The sequence below is a fragment of the Saccoglossus kowalevskii genome, chromosome 20, assembly GCF_978046115.1.
Source record: "Saccoglossus kowalevskii chromosome 20, keSacKowa6.1, whole genome shotgun sequence".
Taxonomy (NCBI): domain Eukaryota; kingdom Metazoa; phylum Hemichordata; class Enteropneusta; family Harrimaniidae; genus Saccoglossus; species Saccoglossus kowalevskii.
Window position 1 is genome coordinate 381,533 of NC_140660.1, and position 23,578 is coordinate 405,110.

At 36.7% G+C, this 23,578-nt stretch overlaps 1 long non-coding RNA gene across 1 annotated transcript; it reads left to right on the top strand.

Annotated features, from left to right (window-relative positions):
• The first annotated feature begins 1,719 nt into the window (after nt 1-1,719).
• LOC144347785 (uncharacterized) lies at nt 1,720-17,647 on the top strand. The gene is made up of 4 exons (XR_013419727.2): nt 1,720-1,806; nt 14,514-14,725; nt 16,229-16,341; nt 17,551-17,647. It is a non-coding gene; the product is annotated as an uncharacterized LOC144347785 (long non-coding RNA).
• Nucleotides 17,648-23,578: the final 5,931 nt, after the last annotated feature.

Here is a 23,578-nt window from a genome sequence, read left to right on the forward strand (position 1 = left end):
AGCCGTAGTACAAACTATATGAATCGTGGTCACGTGATGTTACAGTAACCATCATGTGCCCACGATTTAACTTGTTCAAACCGCGATTGATAACATTAATTTCTGGTTCCAGTGATAAAATGATCAATCTTATTTTTTGACACGTAATGAGTACATGACAATGTTACCTCGCTATTTCAACTGCACGATCAGATCTGATGGCGATATAGGTTTTACACGGTCAAATTAATTGGATCAGGTTAATATAATGAAATTTTGCACATGTCCGATATTCAGAAAAGTCAGATATTCCACGGTTTAGCAGATTTATTGCATGCTGAAGTGACTTTTTAAAAAAAAATAGCAAAAACAAGAATATGCGGTTTATAAATATGATTTAATGTTCCTTTGCAGTTATCAGCTAATGACAGAAACACATACACATGTTGTTGTACATTGTATAAGACATGAGTCATTTAGACTAATCGACTACCAGTGCATCTTGCAAACAGTTGAACAATTGAAAATATATTTTATTTCAAATAAAAAATGCTTTCTTGAAGTTGCCTACCTACTAGATTACCTACTCGAATTGAAACGGTGTTTATTTACAGGTTTATTTTCTATCATTTATAGAACATTTTAAATTTAACTTCCTGTGCCACCAGACATTACATAGGTTGTGTTTTACTCTTTGTATGAAAACAAATAAAATATAGATTTCTAAATATAATGTGGCCCCAAAAATTGCGTATCCGTGGGATGACATCAAATGAGTGTTTCATGTTTGGCACCTGCATTTATCTCCCGATCTACACTTTTGTTAAGTAACACTTTTTACAAAAACAGTATTTTAATATGTTGTTGGTACCATAGATTAGGAAGACCGCTCCCCGATTCAAATAACAAAAATACAGTTACAATGACATCATAAAATCAACTGCCGACATTTTGAAGATGTTTACGTTTTACGTGGTTGTTGATTGAAATGGAATATCCCTGACATACCATATAAAACATTGTTTACATTATCAACACATGTTTATTGATTGAGTATTTTCCTTTTTATGATATAGCTTGACATGTAGACGTGAGTGGCGCCCTCGTCTCAGATCCTACTAACGCATACCGGAATATTGTGCGTCTTGTCGGTAGGATCTATACTGCGAATTCGCAAAGTTCACTCCTTCTTGCAATGAGTTTCAATGAATATTCATTTTGGTGGTCATGGTAACACAGGGCCGTGTTTGCATTGTGGGCAAAATCACAGACTGTTTTCAACAAGATGTTGGGTTTGGAGTACTGCGGAAGGCGTAACTCACGTGCCCTCGTCAGGATATCGGTGATATGGTCGGCAGGCTTTTAGGATGGGATGTAGAGCATCCAACACTCACTCATTTCAAAGGTTTATCAATTATAGTCGATATATGTTTAGTGATGTTTGTACAAATACCGACTCGTGGTATTATTTGTAATAAATGACTCAAAAACTGAGTTAATTCAATTTCTCAAAATTAACGGACAAATAAGAAATATTTTTATATCGTTGATATAATGCTACATTTGTTTATTATTACGGGAGTACAATCTGTTGTTCGTTTTTTGGCCAAAAGGCAAGACACGTGAATGAATTACTCCTTTCATTTTACATCTTAGGTAATTTTATAATCAAGTTAGTATTCAAATATATACAGCGCTCTCTATCGACAGCCTGTGGTGGTGGATTAGAAAGCTGTGAAATGTCCCCCTATCAGTTCACCGAGTAATCGACCAACATGACTTTATATCACAGATACACTGGCACTGATCTAAGCACTGCTTTTGAAGGTAAATATTGAAATTTAGGCATGTACACGAACTGTATGTCCGGACAAGGAAAGTTTCAACAGCTCCGCTTTGCCTATATTAATGTTTATTATGAACAGTTTCACGCCGGTATCGAATGAAGCTAATTTTACCTCCGGGATTTTACCTACATACTTGTTGATCACATTCGCCACCGCATTCAAAAACAAGGAAATACATAATAACTAATACATTGAGTAAATACACTTTCCTAACTTGTACCATGGAGGTAGCTCTTTTTTACCTCCATGCTTGTATCTAATGCCAGGCTTTCAAAATGGCGTCGTACAAACTTTCACAACTGATAGTTGAACCTGGCGTGTTCCTGGTTATCTTCGTTACTGGGTGTGCCTGGCCTGTGACAGAGGTGGGGATGCTACATTTTTTTTTGTATTTAAATTTTTTATTCTGCATGCAGTTATCAAAACCGAAAAATTTTGTTTTAAATGTCCTTGCACCTTAACTTTTTTTTATCCCACCCCTGTTTTCAAATGGGCGGCAGTCATTGCACCGCGTCCTGTTCGATATGGGACTCATAGCGACGTATACAACACATGTAAAATACATTGTTTATTTACATGAAATTCGAACACGCGCTGCATGCAATATCATAAACATCCATGATATTCTGTCTTCAAGAATATCACCAAACTCTGAAATCGTGAACTTCTAGCAGTGAAAACTGAATTAGGGTATGACCATTTATTATTCTGGGGGGGGGGGGAACAGAGGGGGGCGGGTCAGCATATTTCCAAAAGCAACAGAGGGGGGAGGGGAGTGTCTTGTCATCAAGGCTGAAGGAGGGCGAATATTTTTCTCTTAAAGATTGAGACACAATTTTTTTTTACTTTACGCCATTTTATTGAACACAAAATAAACTGAATATATTTAAATAAAATAAAATAAAGATATACATCTAGAAAGTATTTTGTTAACAGATGTAAAATAAAAAAATAAATATGAAATGTCAGTACATGCAAATCTCTTGTGTTTAAAATATGTGTAAATATAATTAAAAGAAGTATCCATTATTGCAAAACAGGTCTTATTAAAGCTGACAATCCATCTACACTGCCACCTAAACCACTGGCAACAGACCATCGCCAGGAGCAACATCCTCATTGCCACCAACACAAGTGGCACCAGTCCCACTACAGACATCAGAATCAGATGACTCTGGATGATGACACTGCAGACCAGAAAGTAGGCAACAGCATTGAAGAAGATGAAAATAGTGACAGTGATGAGAGTGCTATGCTAGAACAGACTGTAGTAACCAGGTCTGGACGACAAATATGTCATTGAAAGCTCACATTGATAACATTTACAAAGTTATTGCGCCAACAATTTGATTGATTTCGTCATTTTGTACCTAGGCATATCCTTATTCTCTTATACAACTCCTTGGTTCGAAATCTGGGGTCAACTACTACTGTCAACTTTTACAACTCTACATCAACCAATATATCTCTTACAGAAAAAAATAGTATGCCTCATCACTTTCTCATACTGCTCCTCTTTTCCAAAAACAAAGAATACTAGACATTTTTTATTTATCTTTGATCTCTGTAATAACTATTTTGTACATGATATTTACTTTTTGGATCCATTGTCCCATAATCACAAACCCGCTTAGCCTGTAGCTTGAACTATTATACTCCAAAACTGAATCTTACACTCAACCAACACAGTCTAAAATACTCTGCAACAAAACATTGGAACTCATTGCCTGATGCATTTAAAACCATCACTAAGAGACATATATTTAAAGCAAAATTAAATTCTTTGATTCTTCATTTGAAGATTTGTGTGATTAAACTATGAAACTATATATACAGGGGTTATGGATCCGACTAGTTCTGATGAACAACATGTATATCTGTAATCCCCACCAAAAAAAAGGAAAGTACTTTAAGTAGAATTCGTTATTTATTTATTTAATTATATATATTTACTACCTGTACAATTTCTACCTTTAATGTTGTTTTGTATTTGGTGAAATAAAAATGTCATTCATTCATTCATTCACAAGCAGGCTTATGGAAACATACAACTCATCGCAAATTATAATTCATTTTAGAGCAACACAAAGAATTTTCAGTTTTTTTTACTATATTGTTTAATTTACCAATTATCAACTAATAACCAACACTTAGTTCAGTATTGTCAAATCAGTTACACAAAAATTTTTATTAAAATGGCTCACCCTGAAAAAAGACAGTGGCCATGTAGCTAAAGATCAATAAAATACATGAAGATAGATTTGTTGGCCTTGGGTGCATAACCTTGTTCATAGACTAGCCACAGTCGAGGCGATTTTTCAAACATAGGTGTACTTTTTAATTTAAAAAAATGTGTTCCCCAATCGCTGTTCGCACAAAAATGACCACCATTTGGCCATTTTGAATAGGATTGTCAAACCAATATATCTGTATCTATGACATGATGTATAATGAATATTTAAAATTTGAACATAATCAGCCAAAACAAGTCAGAGATATGGGTCTAGAAGCCCATTCATTAAAACAAAATGGCTGCCTGTCAGCCATTTTAAATGTTATCGGAAAAACAAAATTATTTGCATCAAGGTCCCATAATGTATAATGTATATATAAAGTTTGAACATAATCCATCTGTAAACAGCCGAGAAATGATTTTTATGATTTTGTAGCACAAAAATTGGCCACTATACGGCCATTTTTATAATAGGATCGTCAAACCAATATATCTGTATATCTATGACATGATCTATAATGAATATTTAAAATTTGAACATAATCGGTCAAAGCAAGCCAGAGATATGGCACTAGAACCACATTCATTAAAAAAATCTTATTTTTGAATCTTATCTGAAAAACAAAATGATGAGCATCAAGGTCCTATACTGTCTAACGTATATACCAATTTTGAACAAAATCCATCTGTAAACAGCAGAAAAATGCTTGATTTTGATGATTTTTAGCACAAAAATGGCCGTAATTCGGCCATCTTAAATTAGATCGTGAAACAAATTGACGTGCATATGTATAATATCATGTATGATGTATGTGTGAAGTTTAATTGTGATTGGTCCAGGCATTTCTAAGATACAGGTCAGGACGCACGGATACACGCACACACGGACTGACACACAGAAGTCAAAACATAAGTCCCCATTTTCGGACTGCGTTCGAATGGGGACTAATTATCTCCCAACTGTAGCCAGTCTACATTGTTCAGTGAAGAGACTATTCTAATTTATAATATGGACTTTCTTCAGGCAATTAGTTGTCAAGTTTCAGGTCATCTTGTATATGAAAAAACACATCGTATCACATTGGGCGTTCACATGTGACCAAAATCATGAAACTGAGTTGAATTTTACTTGCATTTCATAACAATTCAACAAATTGTTTACTTTTTGACTCCAGTGTGCGAAGCACACAATGGAAGCCTTTACAGTTACCATGTGTGTGTGTGTGTGTGTGTGTGTGTGTGTGTTCGTTCGTTCCACTGATATCTCAAGAACCCTGTTGGTTTTTAATGAAACTTAGTGCATAGATGCTCTGGGCAATGCGCAGATTTGATTAGGTTTTAGTTGAAATCCATGCATATTAATTACCTGATTTGCATGATAATCAGCTAATTTTTAGCTGTTCCTCGACTTTTCCACTAATATCAGCCATTCATTAGATTTTGATGAAGCTTGGTACATAGATGCTCTGGACTAATGTACAGATGTGATTAGTTTTGGGTAAAAATCCATGCATAAAATTAACCTAATTTGCATAATGATTAGTCAATTTTTGGCTTTCCCACTGATATCTTGGGTACTAATAATCACATTTCCATGAAACTTGTATAGATACATAGGACTATCCACAGACAGATATGTGAAATATTAATTACCTAATTAGCATAATTAATAAATATTCAGCTTTTGATATTTCATGTACTATTACTTCATTACTTTTCAATGAAACTTGGTACATAGATGCTCTAGAACAATACACAGACCTAATTAATTTTAAGTAAAAATGTGTGCATATTAATCAACTAATTTGCATAATTAGTTAATTTTTGACTTTTACACTGGTATCGCAAGTACTAATTATTTCATTTCAGTGAATCTTGGTACATAGATTTTCCAGGACAATGCACAGACCTGATGAGTTTTGGATTAAAATCAGTGCATATTAATTATTCCATTTCAATGAAACTTGGTACATTGATGCTCCAGAACAATGCGCAGATCCTCTCAGTTTTGAATTAAAATCAGATCATATTAATTACCTTTTTAATTTTTTTAATTTATGCATCTCAAATAGCAGGCAAAAATTAGTTGCCATGCTTCTTGCTTGAAAAGCAAATCATGAATTTTGACTTAACTTTTAATATGTCTCCAATACTCTCAGCACACGGGAGTTCTTTCTAAGCTTTCTTTGATTTGACATTTTTATTTGAAACTTTTTTTTAGAATATAATTGACATGATCAACAAAAATTGTGGCGTGTATTTTAGAACTAAATTAACCACTGGACGCAATGGTCCCGGGACCCGCCGTAGGCAGCAGTATTTTCATGTGTAATTAGGACTGAATCAAGAATCAATTTTGGGTGCCAGAAATAAACCAAAGACACTTGGGTATAATTTGTGCTGTCAAGACAAAGTTAAGGTAAATAAAATAAGATTGACGACGTTTTCCTGGGAGAAAAAAGTGAATTATTTGTTGAAAAAAGCAGATAAATTGACACGCACAAATCATGACGTTGATTCCATGCATGCAATGCACCGTCATGGAAATTGTCTACAGTACACGTACCTTTTGATGACTTAGATTATTTTGCCAGCCAGCCTAGAACGCTGTACAGATATAGGATAATAAAAACATGGCAAGCATTTTCTTTCATTTACCTGCCCTTTCAATTTCAAGCTTGTTTTCAATTTTAATAATGCACTTCTGTGATTAATGTTTTGAATGTCAAATGTGGCTCAAAAGAATATTTGAATTGGATTTTTGCAAATGTTCTAAGTTTACTATTATCTTTTGAGATTTGTGACTTCCACTGGTTTACATATTTTTTTTCTATATATCTGCTTCAATGTTATTTGGAATGATTGTTGGTTATAGTTATGGGATGTTTAAATTTCAGAAACTCGCTTTCACTCCAATTCTCTGTATTTTTAATTTGTTATATTTGTTATAGAATTGAGTCATGGGTAAAATTCAATGTTTTTGTTGCATTGTCTTAATGATATTGTGTAGGCATTATTACAGTCAGCTTATCATGTAAGTGATACTTTGGATGTTAGACAACAATCTCAATAAATTCAGATCCACAAATTTTTCACTTACACATTGTGGATCTGAATACATTCGATTAGAGGTCACGTCAGATTGACCTTTTACTATGAATATCGTATTAGCACAGGGCTAAGAAATTGGCCAATCAGAGCGGCTGCTTCATTGACTCACCGTCATGACCACAGTCTAACAAGCGATTTGATTGGTGCATCGAAAGGTCAATCTGACGTGACCCCGGTGCAGTGTAGTCAGACCACTAAAACATTTAACGAATAATTAGTGGATCTGAATTTATTGAGATTGGTTAGACAATGAACAGTAAAATTAGTATTCATTAGACCACTACATTTCACAGTTGACAACATTAAGCGATATGAGTGCTATACTTCTCCCCAAGTTTTAGATACTATTATTCATGCAATTGTCTGAACACTTTGATTCCTGCATACAATGGTTATTTGGGATTGACTAAAGTTCATAAACAAATAATTGTTGTGTATTACTGATGTCAGTGTCAGCTGTGCAGTATGGAGTCTGAATGTAGAATTTATCACAGCTACAAGGTCTAACTAATGTGTGTCATAGTTAACAGTTCTTTACACTTGTTTTTGCCTCAATAGTGTTGTTATGTTGTAATATCTACTGATTTTCTGTTGTGTACTGAATAAAAAAAATCATGTCAGGTTTAATTACTTTATTTTAAAGGTTTGCTTACACTTATTTTGCCTAACATCATTAGTGACTACTACCAAGATCTATATGTAACACCAATACTGTAAAATACTTTATTAGTGCCCGCTCGTCTCCGTCCGTCTGTGTGTGTGGTTGTCCCTCCATTTGGAGTAATATTTCAGAACCGATTCCATTCACTCTTTGCATGTGCCTAGTACTTTTCATGGGACATATGTAGATGCAGTGGTTTAGCGATTTGATTCAAAAAGGCCGACTGGCAGCCATCTTGTTTTTTAAAAAATGTTGTATTTTGGACATGCTTTGTCAGTTTTCATTCAAATTTGGTACATACATGTAGTAAGGCCAATATTGCAATTTGTGCAGAATTTATTGCTGGGACTAGGGCAATATTGGAATTTATGTGAAGTTTAGTTCCTGGGCTAGGCCAATATTGGAATTTGTGCGTTGTTTAATGACGAGGCGGGGCCAATATTGCAATTTCTGTGGCATTTAATGCAAGGGCTAGTCCAATATTGCAATTTGTGCGTTGTTTAGTGCCTGACCTAGGCCACTATTGCATTTTATGCAGGATTTTGTGCCAGGGTTTGGCCAATATTTCAATTCGTGCAGAATTTTGTACCGGTGGGGGGCCAATATTTCAATTTGTACAGCATTTGGTGCCGGCGGCCAATATTCCAATTTGTCTGGAATTTATTTCTGGGACTTGGCCAATATTGTCATTTTTGCAGGATTTAGAGCCAGGACTAGGCAAATATTTCAAATTGTGCAATGTTTAGCGACAGGACTGGGCCAATATTGTAATTTCTGTTAGATTTAGTGTGAGCCTGGGCCACTATTGTATTTTGTGCATGAGTTTGTGCCGGAACATGGCCAATATTGTAATTTGTGTAGGATTTAGTGCCAGGGCTGGGCCAATATTTCAATTTGTGCAGAATTTTGTACTTGGCAAGCAAATATTTCAATTTGTACAGCATTTAGTGCTGGGCTGGTTTAATATTGCAATTTGCACAGGATTTAGTGTCGGTGGCTAGGCCAATATTGCAATGTCTGTGGCATTTGGTGCTAGGGCTCGTCCAATATTCTAATTTTTGCAAAATTGAGTGCTGGAGGCGGGCTAATATAGCAATTTGTGTAGGATTTATTGCTGTGACTAGGGCAATATTGGATTTTGTGCGAAATTTAGTGCCAGGGCTGGGACAATATTTCAATTCGTGCAGTATTTTGTACCAGGGCAGAGCCAATATTGCAATTTGTATGCGATTTAGGATCAAGGCTTGCCAGTATTGCAATTTATTCAGGATATATTGCTAGAATTAGGGCAATATTGCAATTTGTGTGAAATTTAGTGCCGGGGCTTGGCCAATATTGCCATTTGTACAGGATTTAGTGCCGGGGCTAGGCCAATATTCCAATTTGTGCGAAATTTAATGCCGGGAGTGGGCCAATATTGGAATTTGTGCGGGATTATGTGCCTGTAGTTAGGTCAATATTGCAATTTGTGCGAAATTTAGTGCCTGTGCTGGGCCAATATTGTAATTTGTGTGAAATTTAGTCCCCGGGCTAGGCCTATATTGCAATTTGTGTGGGATTTAGTGCCGGGACTTGGCCACTATTGCATTTTGTGTGTTATTTTGTGCCGGAGCTTGGCCAATATTGTAATTTGCGTGGGTTTTAGTACCGGGCAGGCCAATATTGCCATTTGTGTAGAATTTAGTGCCGGGGCTAGGCCAATATTCCAATTTGTGCGAAATTTAGTCCCGGGACTGGGCCAATATTGCAATTTGTACAGGATATATTGCCGGGCCTAGACCAATATTTCAAATTGTGCATTGTTTAGTGACAGAGCTGGCCAAATATTCCAATTTGGGCAAAAATTTGTGCTGGGCTGGTCCAATATTGCAATTTGTGCAGGATTTATTGCTGGGACTAATGCAATATTGCAATTTGTGTGGGATTTAGTGCCAGGACTGGGCCAATATTGGAATTTGTGCAGGTTTTAGACCCGAGGCTGTGCCAATATTGCAATTCGTGTGGAATTTAGTGCCGGGGCTTGGCCAATATTTCAAATTGTGTGTTGTTTAGTGACAGAGCTGGGCCAATATTTCAATTTGTGCAGCATTTAGTGCCAGGCTTGTCCAATATTGGAATTTGTGCGGGATTATGTGCCTGTAGTTAGGTCAATATTGCAATTTGTGCGAAATTTAGTGCCTGTGCTGGGCCAATATTGTAATTTGTGTGAAATTTAGTCCCCGGGCTAGGCCTATATTGCAATTTGTGTAGAATTTAGTGCCGGGGCTAGGCCAATATTCCAATTTGTGCGAAATTTAGTCCCCGGACTGGGCCAATATTGCAATTTGTACAGGATATATTGCCGGGCCTAGACCAATATTTCAAATTGTGCATTGTTTAGTGACAGAGCTGGCCAAATATTTCAATTTGGGCAAAAATTTGTGCCGGGCTGGTCCAATATTGCAATTTGTGCAGGATTTATTGCTGGGACTAATGCAATATTGCAATTTGTGTGGGATTTAGTGCCAGGACTGGGCCAATATTGGAATTTGTGCAGGTTTTAGACCCGAGGCTGTGCCAATATTGCAATTCGTGTGGAATTTAGTGCCGGGGCTTGGCCAATATTTCAAATTGTGTGTTGTTTAGTGACAGGGCTGGGCCAATATTTCAATTTGTGTGTTGTTTAGTGACAGGGCTGGGCCAATATTTCAATTTGTGTGTTGTTTAGTGACAGGGCTGGGCCAATATTTCAATTTGTGCAGCATTTAGTGCCAGGCTTGTCCAATATTGCAATTTGTGCGGGATTATGTACCTGTAGTTAGACGAAAATTGCAATTTGTGCAAAATTTAGTGCCAGGGCTGGTCCAATATTGCAATTTGTGCAGGCTTTATTGCTGGGACTAATGCAATATTGCAATTTGTGTGAAATTTAGTCCCTGGGTTGGGCTAATTTTGGAATTTGTACAGGTTTTAGTTGCGAGGCTTGGCCATTATTGCAATTCATGTGTAATTTTGTGCTGGGGCTGGGTGTGGGATATTGCAATTTGTGCGTCGTTTAATGACGAGGTAGAGGCCAATATTGCAATTTCTGTGGCATTTGGTGCAAGGGCTAGTCCAATATTCTAATTTGGGTGAAATTTAGTACCGGGCTGGGCCTATATTGGAATTTGTGCAGGATTTAGTGCTGGGGATGAGCCAATATTGCAATTGAGGTGTAATTTTGTACCGGGGCTGTGCCAATATTGCAATTTGTGCATTGTTTAGTGACAGGGCTAAGTCAATATTGCAAATTGTGAGAGATTATGTGCCTGTAGTTCAGCTGGGCCATTATTGCAATTTGTGTGTTGTTTAATGACGAGGCAGGGGCCAATATTGCAATTTCTATGGCATTTGGTGCCAGGGCTAGTCTAATATTTTAGTTTGTGCAAAATTTAGTGCCGGGGCTGAGCCAATATTTAAATTTGTACAGAATTGTCTACCGAGGCATTTAGAACCAGCCTGAGCCAATATTGTAATTTGTGTTGGATTTAGTGCTGGGCCTGGGCCACTATTGCATTTTGTGTGTGATTTTGTGTCGGAGCTTGACCAATATTGCAATTTGTGCATCGTTTAGTGACGAGGATGGGTCTATATTGCAAATTGTGTGGGATTTAGCGCCAGGGCTTGTACAATATTGCAATTTGTGCAAAATTTAGTGCCGGGGCTGAGCCAATATTGCAATTTGTTCCGGGCCGCTAGGCCTATATTGCAATTTGTGTGGGATTTAGTGCCAGACCTTGGACACTATTGCATTTTGTGCTGGATTTTGTGCCGGAACATAGTCAATATAGTAATTTGTATAGCATTTAGTGCCAGGGCTAGTCCAATATTCCAATTTGTGCAAAATTTAGTGCCAGGGCTGGGCCAATATTGCAATTTGTATGCGATTTAGGATTATGGCTTGCCAATATTGCAATTTATGCAGGGTTTAGTGCTAGAACTCGAGCAATATTCCAATTTGTGCAAAATTTAATGCCGGGGCTTGGCCAATATTCCAATTTGTATAGGATTTACTGCCGGGGCTAAGACAGTATTTCAAATTGTGGAAAACAGTCTTCCTACTGGCCCTCGCCTCAGGTAGGTGCCGGTCAGAGCTAGGTGCACTGTCCTTTGTGGACAGATGCGCTGCCTTTATGGACGATCAAGTTGTGCTGAAGACACGAATCGGATTTCTCGCAAAGAACCAAATCCCAGGACACGATCCTCAGCTGATCGTCATCCCCCGGCTGTCAGGAGGAATTGCTTCCCTGCCTGGTTCGAGTGTTGAGTTGCTACAAGAAGCGTACCAGGTTTACGAAACTGAACACTTGTTTTTGTGTTACGGCCCTGGCAAACAGGATAAGCCAGCCTCCCTGACTCCCATCGCTAGGTGTATTACTGCGACTGTACTGGAGATCTATAATACATTATCCTCCTCAACACAGACCTTGCAGAGCCACCAAGTACGAGCGCATGAGGGCAGGCATTCTGGAGAATGCAGAACATCTTTATCAACTACTACCTAAGAGACACCCAATCTATTGAGCAGGGTCTCTTCAGGTTAGGCCCCATCGTAGCGGGTCAGACTTTGATTACTTACCGAGCCCAAACGACCAGTGGCCTCTGTGCATAGGTGATAAGTCAGTCTCAGCATTTTTGCGGACAAATTTTCTGTACCACTAGCACTTCCAGGAAGCTCCCAGGTTTCGCTTTTTTCGACCTAAACCCCTCACGCAGGACTGTTTCAGTCTTTACTTCAAGCTTATTACCCCTGAAATCGGGTTGAGGTCTAGCTTTCTCAGGCACACCGAACCCTGTCACCATAGCAGCATTTTGGCTTCTTGCTTGTGGGACAGCACAGGCAAGGTAAGACACCACCCTCCTTGGGTCTTAACTAAGGTGTTGAGTTTATTGTAGTTTGTTTTCATCCCGGACTGGGAAAAGACTTTCATCATTTTTACCTTGTCAGTACCATCAAAGATGGAAGAGAAAGGTATATTAAGGGGAAAATTTTGTCTGTCGTTGTCGTTAATAATTGTTATTGTGTGCATAATAACTTTACTAATTCTATTTAAAACTTCATCAAACTTGATCACCTTATTCATCATTATAAAGTCTTTCCTGAGTTTGAACAACAGATGTCCTGTATTAAAATATCATGCAAAAATTGAGAAAATCTGATAAAATATTTTGATTGTTTCTTCTTGACTAATCCCTGGTGATACACATCACAATTCACTGATCTCAGTGGAAATATGCATTGTTGTAAGTGTTCAATGAAGCAAATCATTTATCTTGTAATAATATCTTTGGTAATGTATCCCCCAAATCCCATGGGAATACTATACTGGGTTTCAAAACCAACTCATGGAGAGATTTTTTGCACAGTCTGATACACATTTGCAAACCTACCGATAAAATCTTTGTAGAAAACAAGATGTCAGAAAATCAATATTAGCACTCCTATGAACTGGGTGCCTAACTTTGATCAAGATCTGAAGTGAATAGAAAATATGTTTAGTTCAAATTTATCAAATCAAAAACAATTCATAAAAAATACATAAAAAGCATAATGTTGCACATTTTGAAAAGAAAATTGTACTAAAATATGTATTCTGTATTTGACAAAGAGTTCATTCGACAAATGAAAACTCACAGGAATATGTTTCAGCTATTGGAACAGAATGATAGAGTTTTTATAATACTAGTTTAAAAACAAAGATTGCAGTGTTTGAAGATGTAGATTCTCAGGAGGCAACAGTACTTTTGACTTCTCCCTCCACTGGGCACCAACGAACTATTTAAGTTGATTTGCATACAAAGCAGAACTGTACTGTACATCTTTTAAGGACATTCAGTAGACTGATTCCCCACTGTTGGTTTAACCCAAAAATTGTTTGTATTCAAAATTAATTATGACAATGCATATTTATATTGAAACAAACTAATAATAATAATAATAATAATAACTTTATTGCATCCTTAGAAATACAATGTTTCTATCAGTTAATAGCAATAAAGATTAGTTGTGATAACTACTACTACAAAAAGAAAGTTAGTTGTTAATAGGATAAAGCAAGTGTTACATATCAAATGGCATTTTCATTCCTTGATTGAAATGCGTTATGAATATAGTTGCCAATCTTTTTTATTATAACTATGAGAAAGGGAATTATATTATATAACAAAGGGCAAGGTCACCAGCATTCAACTATGTTTTTATTCTGGTGGTCTAGATTTCTCAGATAATTTAAAGAACAGTTCTTATCGCAGTGACCATGTGTGAGATATTGGTCACATATTAACATCGGTATTTAGTGCTTGCCACTGGGAGAATGCATTGGGTTATGGGAAAATCACTTTTTATAAACACAAGTCTTGCACATGTGTGGTGTGAAAACCGCTGCCCTTTAACCAATTTTGTTAGTCTTATTATTACAATTTTCACATAACTGATCTTTTTGCTAAATTAGCAAAGATGAATTTTATCAATAAAAAGACAACTACATTATATTAAATGTTTTGTATTTTATTATTGACAACCAATGAAAGCTACTTCTAAGGATTAATAAATTATTATGATATTTCTATTATTACATATTTTCACATATTATTTAGTAAATATATTTTAGAATTAATTTTAATATTTTATTTCACAATGGTAAATATATTTTGTTTTATCAAGGTATTTAAAGACCTGTACGATTACATGAAATCTTTGCATAAAATAATTGACTTGAAGCCATGTGTTCTCTATCCTGGTCACGGCCCAGTAATTGATGACGCAGTATCCAAAATACAGTTCTATGTGGACCATAGAAATGAGAACAACAAATCCTAGGCATGTTAGACAAACACAGAAATAAATCACTGACTCCAATGGAATTGATATAAAGAGTGAGTATACTTTGTTTATTGGAGGTATATGGGTGTGTTAATTATTGTTGTTGATCACATGCACAGTGTATGTTTATACAGAAGCCCTCATAGTTTATTTACAAACTGATAACACTAATCCCTAGAAGTGTCAATGAAGTCTTCCAGTCAGGAACATTTACATTTGCTACTTTCACAGTATTTTATCGGAGCCCAACGGCTTGAGCCATCAAAAATGGCCGTGTATATGTGTTCGGCTCGAGCCAAGTTCGGCTCCACTAAAACCCCGGTGTTGAACTCAGATAGGGTTGAGTCTCGACATGGCTTCGATCGTGTATACGCATCGGGGCCCAACTATTCAAGCCAAAATCACGCCCTCAATCGTCTTATTCGAGTAACCTCTCATTTCAATTATGGCGTCTCAGGAGTTGCCATGTCATCAATTTCTCGTAATTTACGAAGAGATCCGCGCCCTAATATATATCCGTTTGACAGTTCAGCTAGAAACAGAAAAATGGTATCAGAACTTATGGATCTTGGGTTTGTAAGGACAACTGAACAGATTCAATGGAGATTGAAGAAGCTTAAGAAATTTTTTAAAGACACCGATGATAAAAACAGCAACATGTCCCTACTACGAATAACTGAAACAGTTTTTGGGATACAGACACGCAATAAATCCCCCAGTAGACTTGGTTATTAGTAGTGAATAGACAGGGTTTGGGAAATACATTTTTATTAAAAAATTAGTCACTGACAACATTTTGCGACGTTCAGATCTTCTGATTTTGGACCGAATACCAAATTGTAGTTGACTAAGATGCCAGTTTAGAATGGTGAATTGTGTGTAGTCGTGTGTTTCGAACGTTTTGAAACTTAAAGGCCCAGGTATACTATAAATACGCTCCTAGGATTATTTCCTTGCTTGTCACGCTGTAATAATAAGCTCTAGCCAAGCATCGGTAAAGACATGTTTTCTCAAACTCACAGGTTGATTATGTTGTGCCAAAGTAGATGCATGTGACTATAAATACCACAGCAGTGACTGTGTGTAGTATTTATGACAATAAACAGTGTACGAGCTGAGATTTTGGCAAATAAAAGTCAAAAACACGAACCGGGGAACGGGACGCACTACTAATCTCGAATAATTAACTACTGTCAATCAAAGTCACGTGATAGTAGTTTATAAATAAAGTCACGTGATGTTGGACCGCTGAAACAGGATGCGCCATAGCACAGTCCCTCTGATAGAGGGACTGTGGTCATAGGCTATGCAAGTGATTAACAACACTCATTAGCATAGCCACACCTCCAATTCACACTTGCCCGGGGTAAGTGAATTGGGCCTTTAATTAATGTATTTTGCTTCCAGTCCTATAACTTGTATGCAAATAGCTATATTCAGTTTGTTTTATATCAAACTATGTAAAATAATGTGTTGCTTTGTTACATTGTCAATAATGTAGTATTCAGTCACTTTAGCCATTCCACACAGATTTTTCATATCTTTTATATTTTTAGAAAACAGGAAGAAGGTGATGCAGATGAAGTAACACTGACTCATGATTCCAGTGATATTCAAGACAATCCAAACACAAGTGACAGTCCTGTCTCAAATGATTCAACTGAAGAAGGTATACTTAAAGCATTCCTTTGAATTGCATGCACTTGGAAGATGGATTACAATTATGCTAGTTTTTGAACTATTTGCTTAACATAATTTCTACCTGCAGTGTCTTGTATTTTCATCATCATTTGGTTACAACACATGTCAGACACGAACAATTGAAAGATAGTAAATTTGCATAATAATAACTGTAAATAGGATGCGGCACATTTAGCTAAATAAATATCATTATACTGGCTAAATATTTCTATTTGGGTTTTACTTTTTTAGCTCCGCTGTTGACTTTATCGAGCGGAACTTATCATATGAGTGATTGTCCGTCGTTGTCTGTGTCAATGTTTTTTGAAAACTACAAGCCTGAATGCTTTGATACTTGGTGTATATGTACTTTGGGTAGACCTCTCCTAGATTTGTTCATTTCATAATCATATCTTCAATTCAATTTTGGTGAATATTTTTGTCTATTTTGGTAAAAAGTCATATTTCCGACTTCTTGTTGAAAACCGCAAGTCCATTTGCCTTTATATTACATCTATAGGTACTACATGTGGACCTCTCTCAGATTTGTTCATTTTGTGATGATATCTTTAATCCTCTAATTTTGGTAAATAATTTTGTTATTTTTTGTAAAAAGTGATATATTTTGGTGAATATTTTTGTCATGTGATATTGTGATATAGTGATATTTTCGACTTTTTTTTGAAAACCGCAAGTATGATTTCAACTTGTTCTTGAAAACCTCTAACCTGATTGCTTTATAACTTTATTTGTAGGTACCTTGGGTGGACCTCTGTCAGATTTGTTCACTTCCTGTCTCTATTTTTAGCAAATATTTTCATCATTTTTCATCAAAAAACATATTTTTGACTTGTCCTTCAAACCAGTAGTCCAAATTCTTGTACACATGCAGCTTGGGTAGACCTCCATTAGATTATTAGTCCATTTCGTAAAGATATCTTCAATTCTCTGCAACAAAATCAAGAAAGCTGGTGTCTTGCGATATTAAAGCAGCTAGCATTAAGTTTAAATTGCTTCTTAGTCATTGATTTCAGAGCATGCATCACAAACAGCGGAACTATATCAGCTGCTAGTTTAAGTTTATTATATAATATAAAAATAATATATATATAAAAAGGTTGAATATTATTTTTGATAAATCTTTAGTGGTGTAGATTGAAATCTGGAATGTTAATTTGTATTTTTCATATTTTCACAGAGACAAATAGTGCTAAAAAAGGAAATCAGAGAGAGAGCAAATTGGAAAGAAGCATGGGTGCCATGTTTCAGAGTTTTATGGAGTTTGAACAAAAGAATATGAGAAAAGCAATGGAGATCGAATAAGAAAGAGAGCTGAGAGAACAGGACATGCTTAAGCAAATGATTATTGAAGAAAGGCAAGAGACAAGAGCGTTGTGAAATAGTCAACCTTTTCAAAAATATTTTTACTACTTGGAAAGAGTGTGACAGAACTTCTAAGATAAAAACTGAAAATGCCCATGAACTACCAATGCCAATTGCAGTGGTGTTTCATATATGTGAACACATCAACCAACTAGGGGTATTTCTGTCTTGTACTCATTGCAGTGATGTTTCATATTTGTGAACACATCAATCAACTAAAGGTATTTCTGTCTTGTACTCATTGCAGTGATGTTTCATATTTGTGAACACATCAATCAACTAAAGGTATTTCTGTCTTGTACTCATTGCAGTGATGTTTCATATTTGTGAACACATCAACCAACTAGGGGTATTTCTGTCTTGTACTCATTGCAGTGATGTTTCATATTTGTGAACACATCAACCAACTAGGGGTATTTCTGTCTTGTACTCATTGCAGTGGTGTTTCATATTTGTGAACACATCAACCAACTAGGGGTATTTCTGTCTTGTACTCATTGCAGTGATGTTTCTTATTTGTGAACACATCAACCAACTAGGGGTATTTCTGTCTTGTACTCATTGCAGTTGTGTTTCTTATTTGTGAACACATCAACCAACTAGGGGTATTTCTGTCTTGTACTCATTGCAGTGATGTTTCATATTTGTGAACACATCAACCAACTAGGGGTATTTCTGTCTTGTACTCATTGCAGTGATGTTTCATATTTGTGAACACATCAACCAACTAGGGGTATTACTGTCTTGTACTCATTGCAGTGATGTTTCATATTTGTGAACACATCAACCAACTAGGGGTATTTCTATCTTGTACTCATTGCAGTGATGTTTCATATTTGTGAACACATCAACCAACTAGGGGTATTTCTATCTTGTACTCATTGCAGTGATGTTTCATATTTGTGAACACATCAACCAACTAGGGGTATTTCTGTCTTGTACTCATTGCAGTGATGTTTGATATTTGTGAACACATCAACCAACTAGGGGTATTTCTGTCTTGTACTCATTGCAGTGATGTTTCATATTTGTGAACACATCAACCAACTAGGGGTATTTCTGTCTTGTACTCATTGCAGTGATGTTTCATATTTGTGAACACATCAACCAACTAGGGGTATTTCTGTCTTGTACTCATTGCAGTGGTGTTTCATATTTGTGAACACATCAACCAACTAGGGGTATTTCTGTCTTGTACTCATTGCAGTGGTGTTTCATATTTGTGAACACATCAACCAACTAGGGGTATTTCTGTCTTGTACTCATTGCAGTGATGTTTCATATTTGTGAACACATCAACCAACTAGGGGTATTTCTGTCTTGTACTCATTGCAGTGGTGTTTCATATTTGTGAACACATCAACCAACTAGGGGTATTACTGTCTTGTACTCATTGCAGTGATGTTTCATATTTGTGAACACATCAACCAACTAGGGGTATTTCTGTCTTGTACTCATTGCAGTGGTGTTTCATATTTGTGAACACATCAACCAACTAGGGGTATTTCCGTCTTGTACTCATTGCAGTGATGTTTCATATTTGTGAACACATCAACCAACTAGGGGTATTACTGTCTTGTACTCATTGCAGTGATGTTTCATATTTGTGAACACATCAACCAACTAGGGGTATTTCTGTCTTGTACTCATTGCAGTGATGTTTCATATTTGTGAACACATCAACCAACTAGGGGTATTACTGTCTTGTACTCATTGCAGTGGTGTTTCATATTTGTGAACACATCAACCAACTAGGGGTATTACTGTCTTGTACTCATTGCAGTGGTGTTTCATATTTGTGAACACATCAACCAACTAGGGGTATTTCTGTCTTGTACTCATTGCTGTGATGTTTCATATTTGTGAACACATCAACCAACTAGGGGTATTTCTGTCTTGTACTCATTGCAGTGATGTTTCATATTTGTGAACACATCAACCAACTAGGGGTATTTCTGTCTTGTACTCCTTGCAGTGGTGTTTCATATTTGTGAACACATCAACCAACTAGGGGTATTACTGTCTTGTACTCATTGCAGTGGTGTTTCATATTTGTGAACACATCAACCAACTAGGGGTATTACTGTCTTGTACTCATTGCAGTGGTGTTTCATATTTGTGAACACATCAACCAACTAGGGGTATTTCTGTCTTGTACTCATTGCTGTGATGTTTCATATTTGTGAACACATCAACCAACTAGGGGTATTTCTGTCTTGTACTCATTGCAGTGGTGTTTCATATTTGTGAACACATCAACCAACTAGGGGTATTACTGTCTTGTACTCATTGCAGTGGTGTTTCATATTTGTGAACACATCAACCAACTAGGGGTATTTCTGTCTTGTACTCATTGCAGTGGTGTTTCATATTTGTGAACACATCAACCAACTAGGGGTATTTCTGTCTTGTACTCATTGCAGTGGTGTTTCATATTTGTGAACACATCAACCAACTAGGGGTATTTCTGTCTTGTACTCATTGCAGTGATGTTTCATATTTGTGAACACATCAACCAACTAGGGGTATTTCTGTCTTGTACTCATTGCAGTGATGTTTCATATTTGTGAACACATCAACCAACTAGGGGTATTTCTGTCTTGTACTCATTGCAGTGATGTTTCATATTTGTGAACACATCAACCAACTAGGGGTATTTCTGTCTTGTACTCATTGCAGTGATGTTTCATATTTGTGAACACATCAACCAACTAGGGGTATTTCTGTCTTGTACTCATTGCAGTGATGTTTCATATTTGTGAACACATCAACCAACTAGGGGTATTTCTGTCTTGTACTCATTGCAGTGGTGTTTCATATTTGTGAACACATCAACCAACTAGGGGTATTACTGTCTTGTACTCATTGCAGTGATGTTTCATATTTGTGAACACATCAACCAACTAGGGGTATTTCTGTCTTGTACTCATTGCAGTGGTGTTTCATATTTGTGAACACATCAACCAACTAGGGGTATTTCCGTCTTGTACTCATTGCAGTGAAGTTTCATATTTGTGAACACATCAACCAACTAGGGGTATTACTGTCTTGTACTCATTGCAGTGATGTTTCATATTTGTGAACACATCAACCAACTAGGGGTATTTCTGTCTTGTACTCATTGCAGTGATGTTTCATATTTGTGAACACATCAACCAACTAGGGGTATTACTGTCTTGTACTCATTGCAGTGGTGTTTCATATTTGTGAACACATCAACCAACTAGGGGTATTACTGTCTTGTACTCATTGCATTGGTGTTTCATATTTGTGAACACATCAACCAACTAGGGGTATTTCTGTCTTGTACTCATTGCTGTGATGTTTCATATTTGTGAACACATCAACCAACTAGGGGTATTTCTATCTTGTACTCATTGCAGTGATGTTTCATATTTGTGAACACATCAACCAACTAGGGGTATTTCTGTCTTGTACTCATTGCAGTGATGTTTCATATTTGTGAACACATCAACCAACTAGGGGTATTTCTGTCTTGTACTCATTGCAGTGGTGTTTCATATTTGTGAACACATCAACCAACTAGGGGTATTTCTGTCTTGTACTCATTGCAGTGGTGTTTCATATTTGTGAACACATCAACCAACTAGGGGTATTTCTGTCTTGTACTCATTGCAGTGGTGTTTCATATTTGTGAACACATCAACCAACTAGGGGTATTTCTGTCTTGTACTCATTGCAGTGATGTTTCATATTTGTGAACACATCAACCAACTAGGGGTATTTCTGTCTTGTACTCATTGCAGTGATGTTTCATATTTGTGAACACATCAACCAACTAGGGGTATTTCTGTCTTGTACTCATTGCAGTGATGTTTCATATTTGTGAACACATCAACCAACTAGGGGTATTTCTGTCTTGTACTCATTGCAGTGATGTTTCATATTTGTGAACACATCAACCAACTAGGGGTATTTCTGTCTTGTACTCATTGCAGTGATGTTTCATATTTGTGAACACATCAACCAACTAGGGGTATTTCTGTCTTGTACTCATTGCAGTGATGTTTCATATTTGTGAACACATCAACCAACTAGGGGTATTTCTGTCTTGTACTCATTGCAGTGATGTTTCATATTTGTGAACACATCAACCAACTAGGGGTATTTCTGGTCTTGTACTCATTGCAGTGATGTTTCATATTTGTGAACACATCAACCAACTAGGGGTATTTCTGTCTTGTACTCATTGCAGTGGTGTTTCATATTTGTGAACACATCAACCAACTAGGGGTATTTCTGTCTTGTACTCATTGCAGTGATGTTTCATATTTGTGAACACATCAACCAACTAGGGGTATTTCTAAACACATCAACCGACTAGGGGTATTTCTGTCTTGTACTCATTGCAGTGGTGTTTCATATTTGTGAACACATCAACCAACTAGGGGTATTTCCGTCTTGTACTCATTGCAGTGATGTTTCATATTTGTGAACACATCAACCAACTAGGGGTATTACTGTCTTGTACTCATTGCAGTGATGTTTCATATTTGTGAACACATCAACCAACTAGGGGTATTACTGTCTTGTACTCATTGCAGTGGTGTTTCATATTTGTGAACACATCAACCAACTAGGGGTATTTCCGTCTTGTACTCATTGCAGTGATGTTTCATATTTGTGAACACATCAACCAACTAGGGGTATTTCTGTCTTGTACTCATTGCAGTGATGTTTCATATTTGTGAACACATCAACCAACTAGGGGTATTTCTGTCTTGTACTCATTGCAGTGATGTTTCATATTTGTGAACACATCAACCAACTAGGGGTATTTCTGTCTTGTACTCATTGCAGTGATGTTTCATATTTGTGAACACATCAACCAACTAGGGGTATTTCTGTCTTGTACTCATTGCAGTGATGTTTCATATTTGTGAACACATCAACCAACTAGGGGTATTTCTGTCTTGTACTCATTGCAGTGATGTTTCATATTTGTGAACACATCAACCAACTAGGGGTATTACTGTCTTGTACTCATTGCAGTGATGTTTCATATTTGTGAACACATCAACCAACTAGGGGTATTTCTGTCTTGTACTCATTGCAGTGATGTTTCATATTTGTGAACACATCAACCAACTAGGGGTATTACTGTCTTGTACTCATTGCAGTGGTGTTTCATATTTGTGAACACATCAACCAACTAGGGGTATTACTGTCTTGTACTCATTGCATTGGTGTTTCATATTTGTGAACACATCAACCAACTAGGGGTATTTCTGTCTTGTACTCATTGCTGTGATGTTTCATATTTGTGAACACATCAACCAACTAGGGGTATTTCTGTCTTGTACTCATTGCAGTGATGTTTCATATTTGTGAACACATCAACCAACTAGGGGTATTTCTGTCTTGTACTCATTGCAGTTATGTTTCATATTTGTGAACACATCAACCAACTAGGGGTATTTCTGTCTTGTACTCATTGCAGTGGTGTTTCATATTTGTGAACACATCAACCAACTAGGGGTATTTCTGTCTTGTACTCATTGCAGTGGTGTTTCATATTTGTGAACACATCAACCAACTAGGGGTATTTCTGTCTTGTACTCATTGCAGTGGTGTTTCATATTTGTGAACACATCAACCAACTAGGGGTATTTCTGTCTTGTACTCATTGCAGTGATGTTTCATATTTGTGAACACATCAACCAACTAGGGGTATTTCTGTCTTGTACTCATTGCAGTGATGTTTCATATTTGTGAACACATCAACCAACTAGGGGTATTTCTGTCTTGTACTCATTGCAGTGATGTTTCATATTTGTGAACACATCAACCAACTAGGGGTATTTCTGTCTTGTACTCATTGC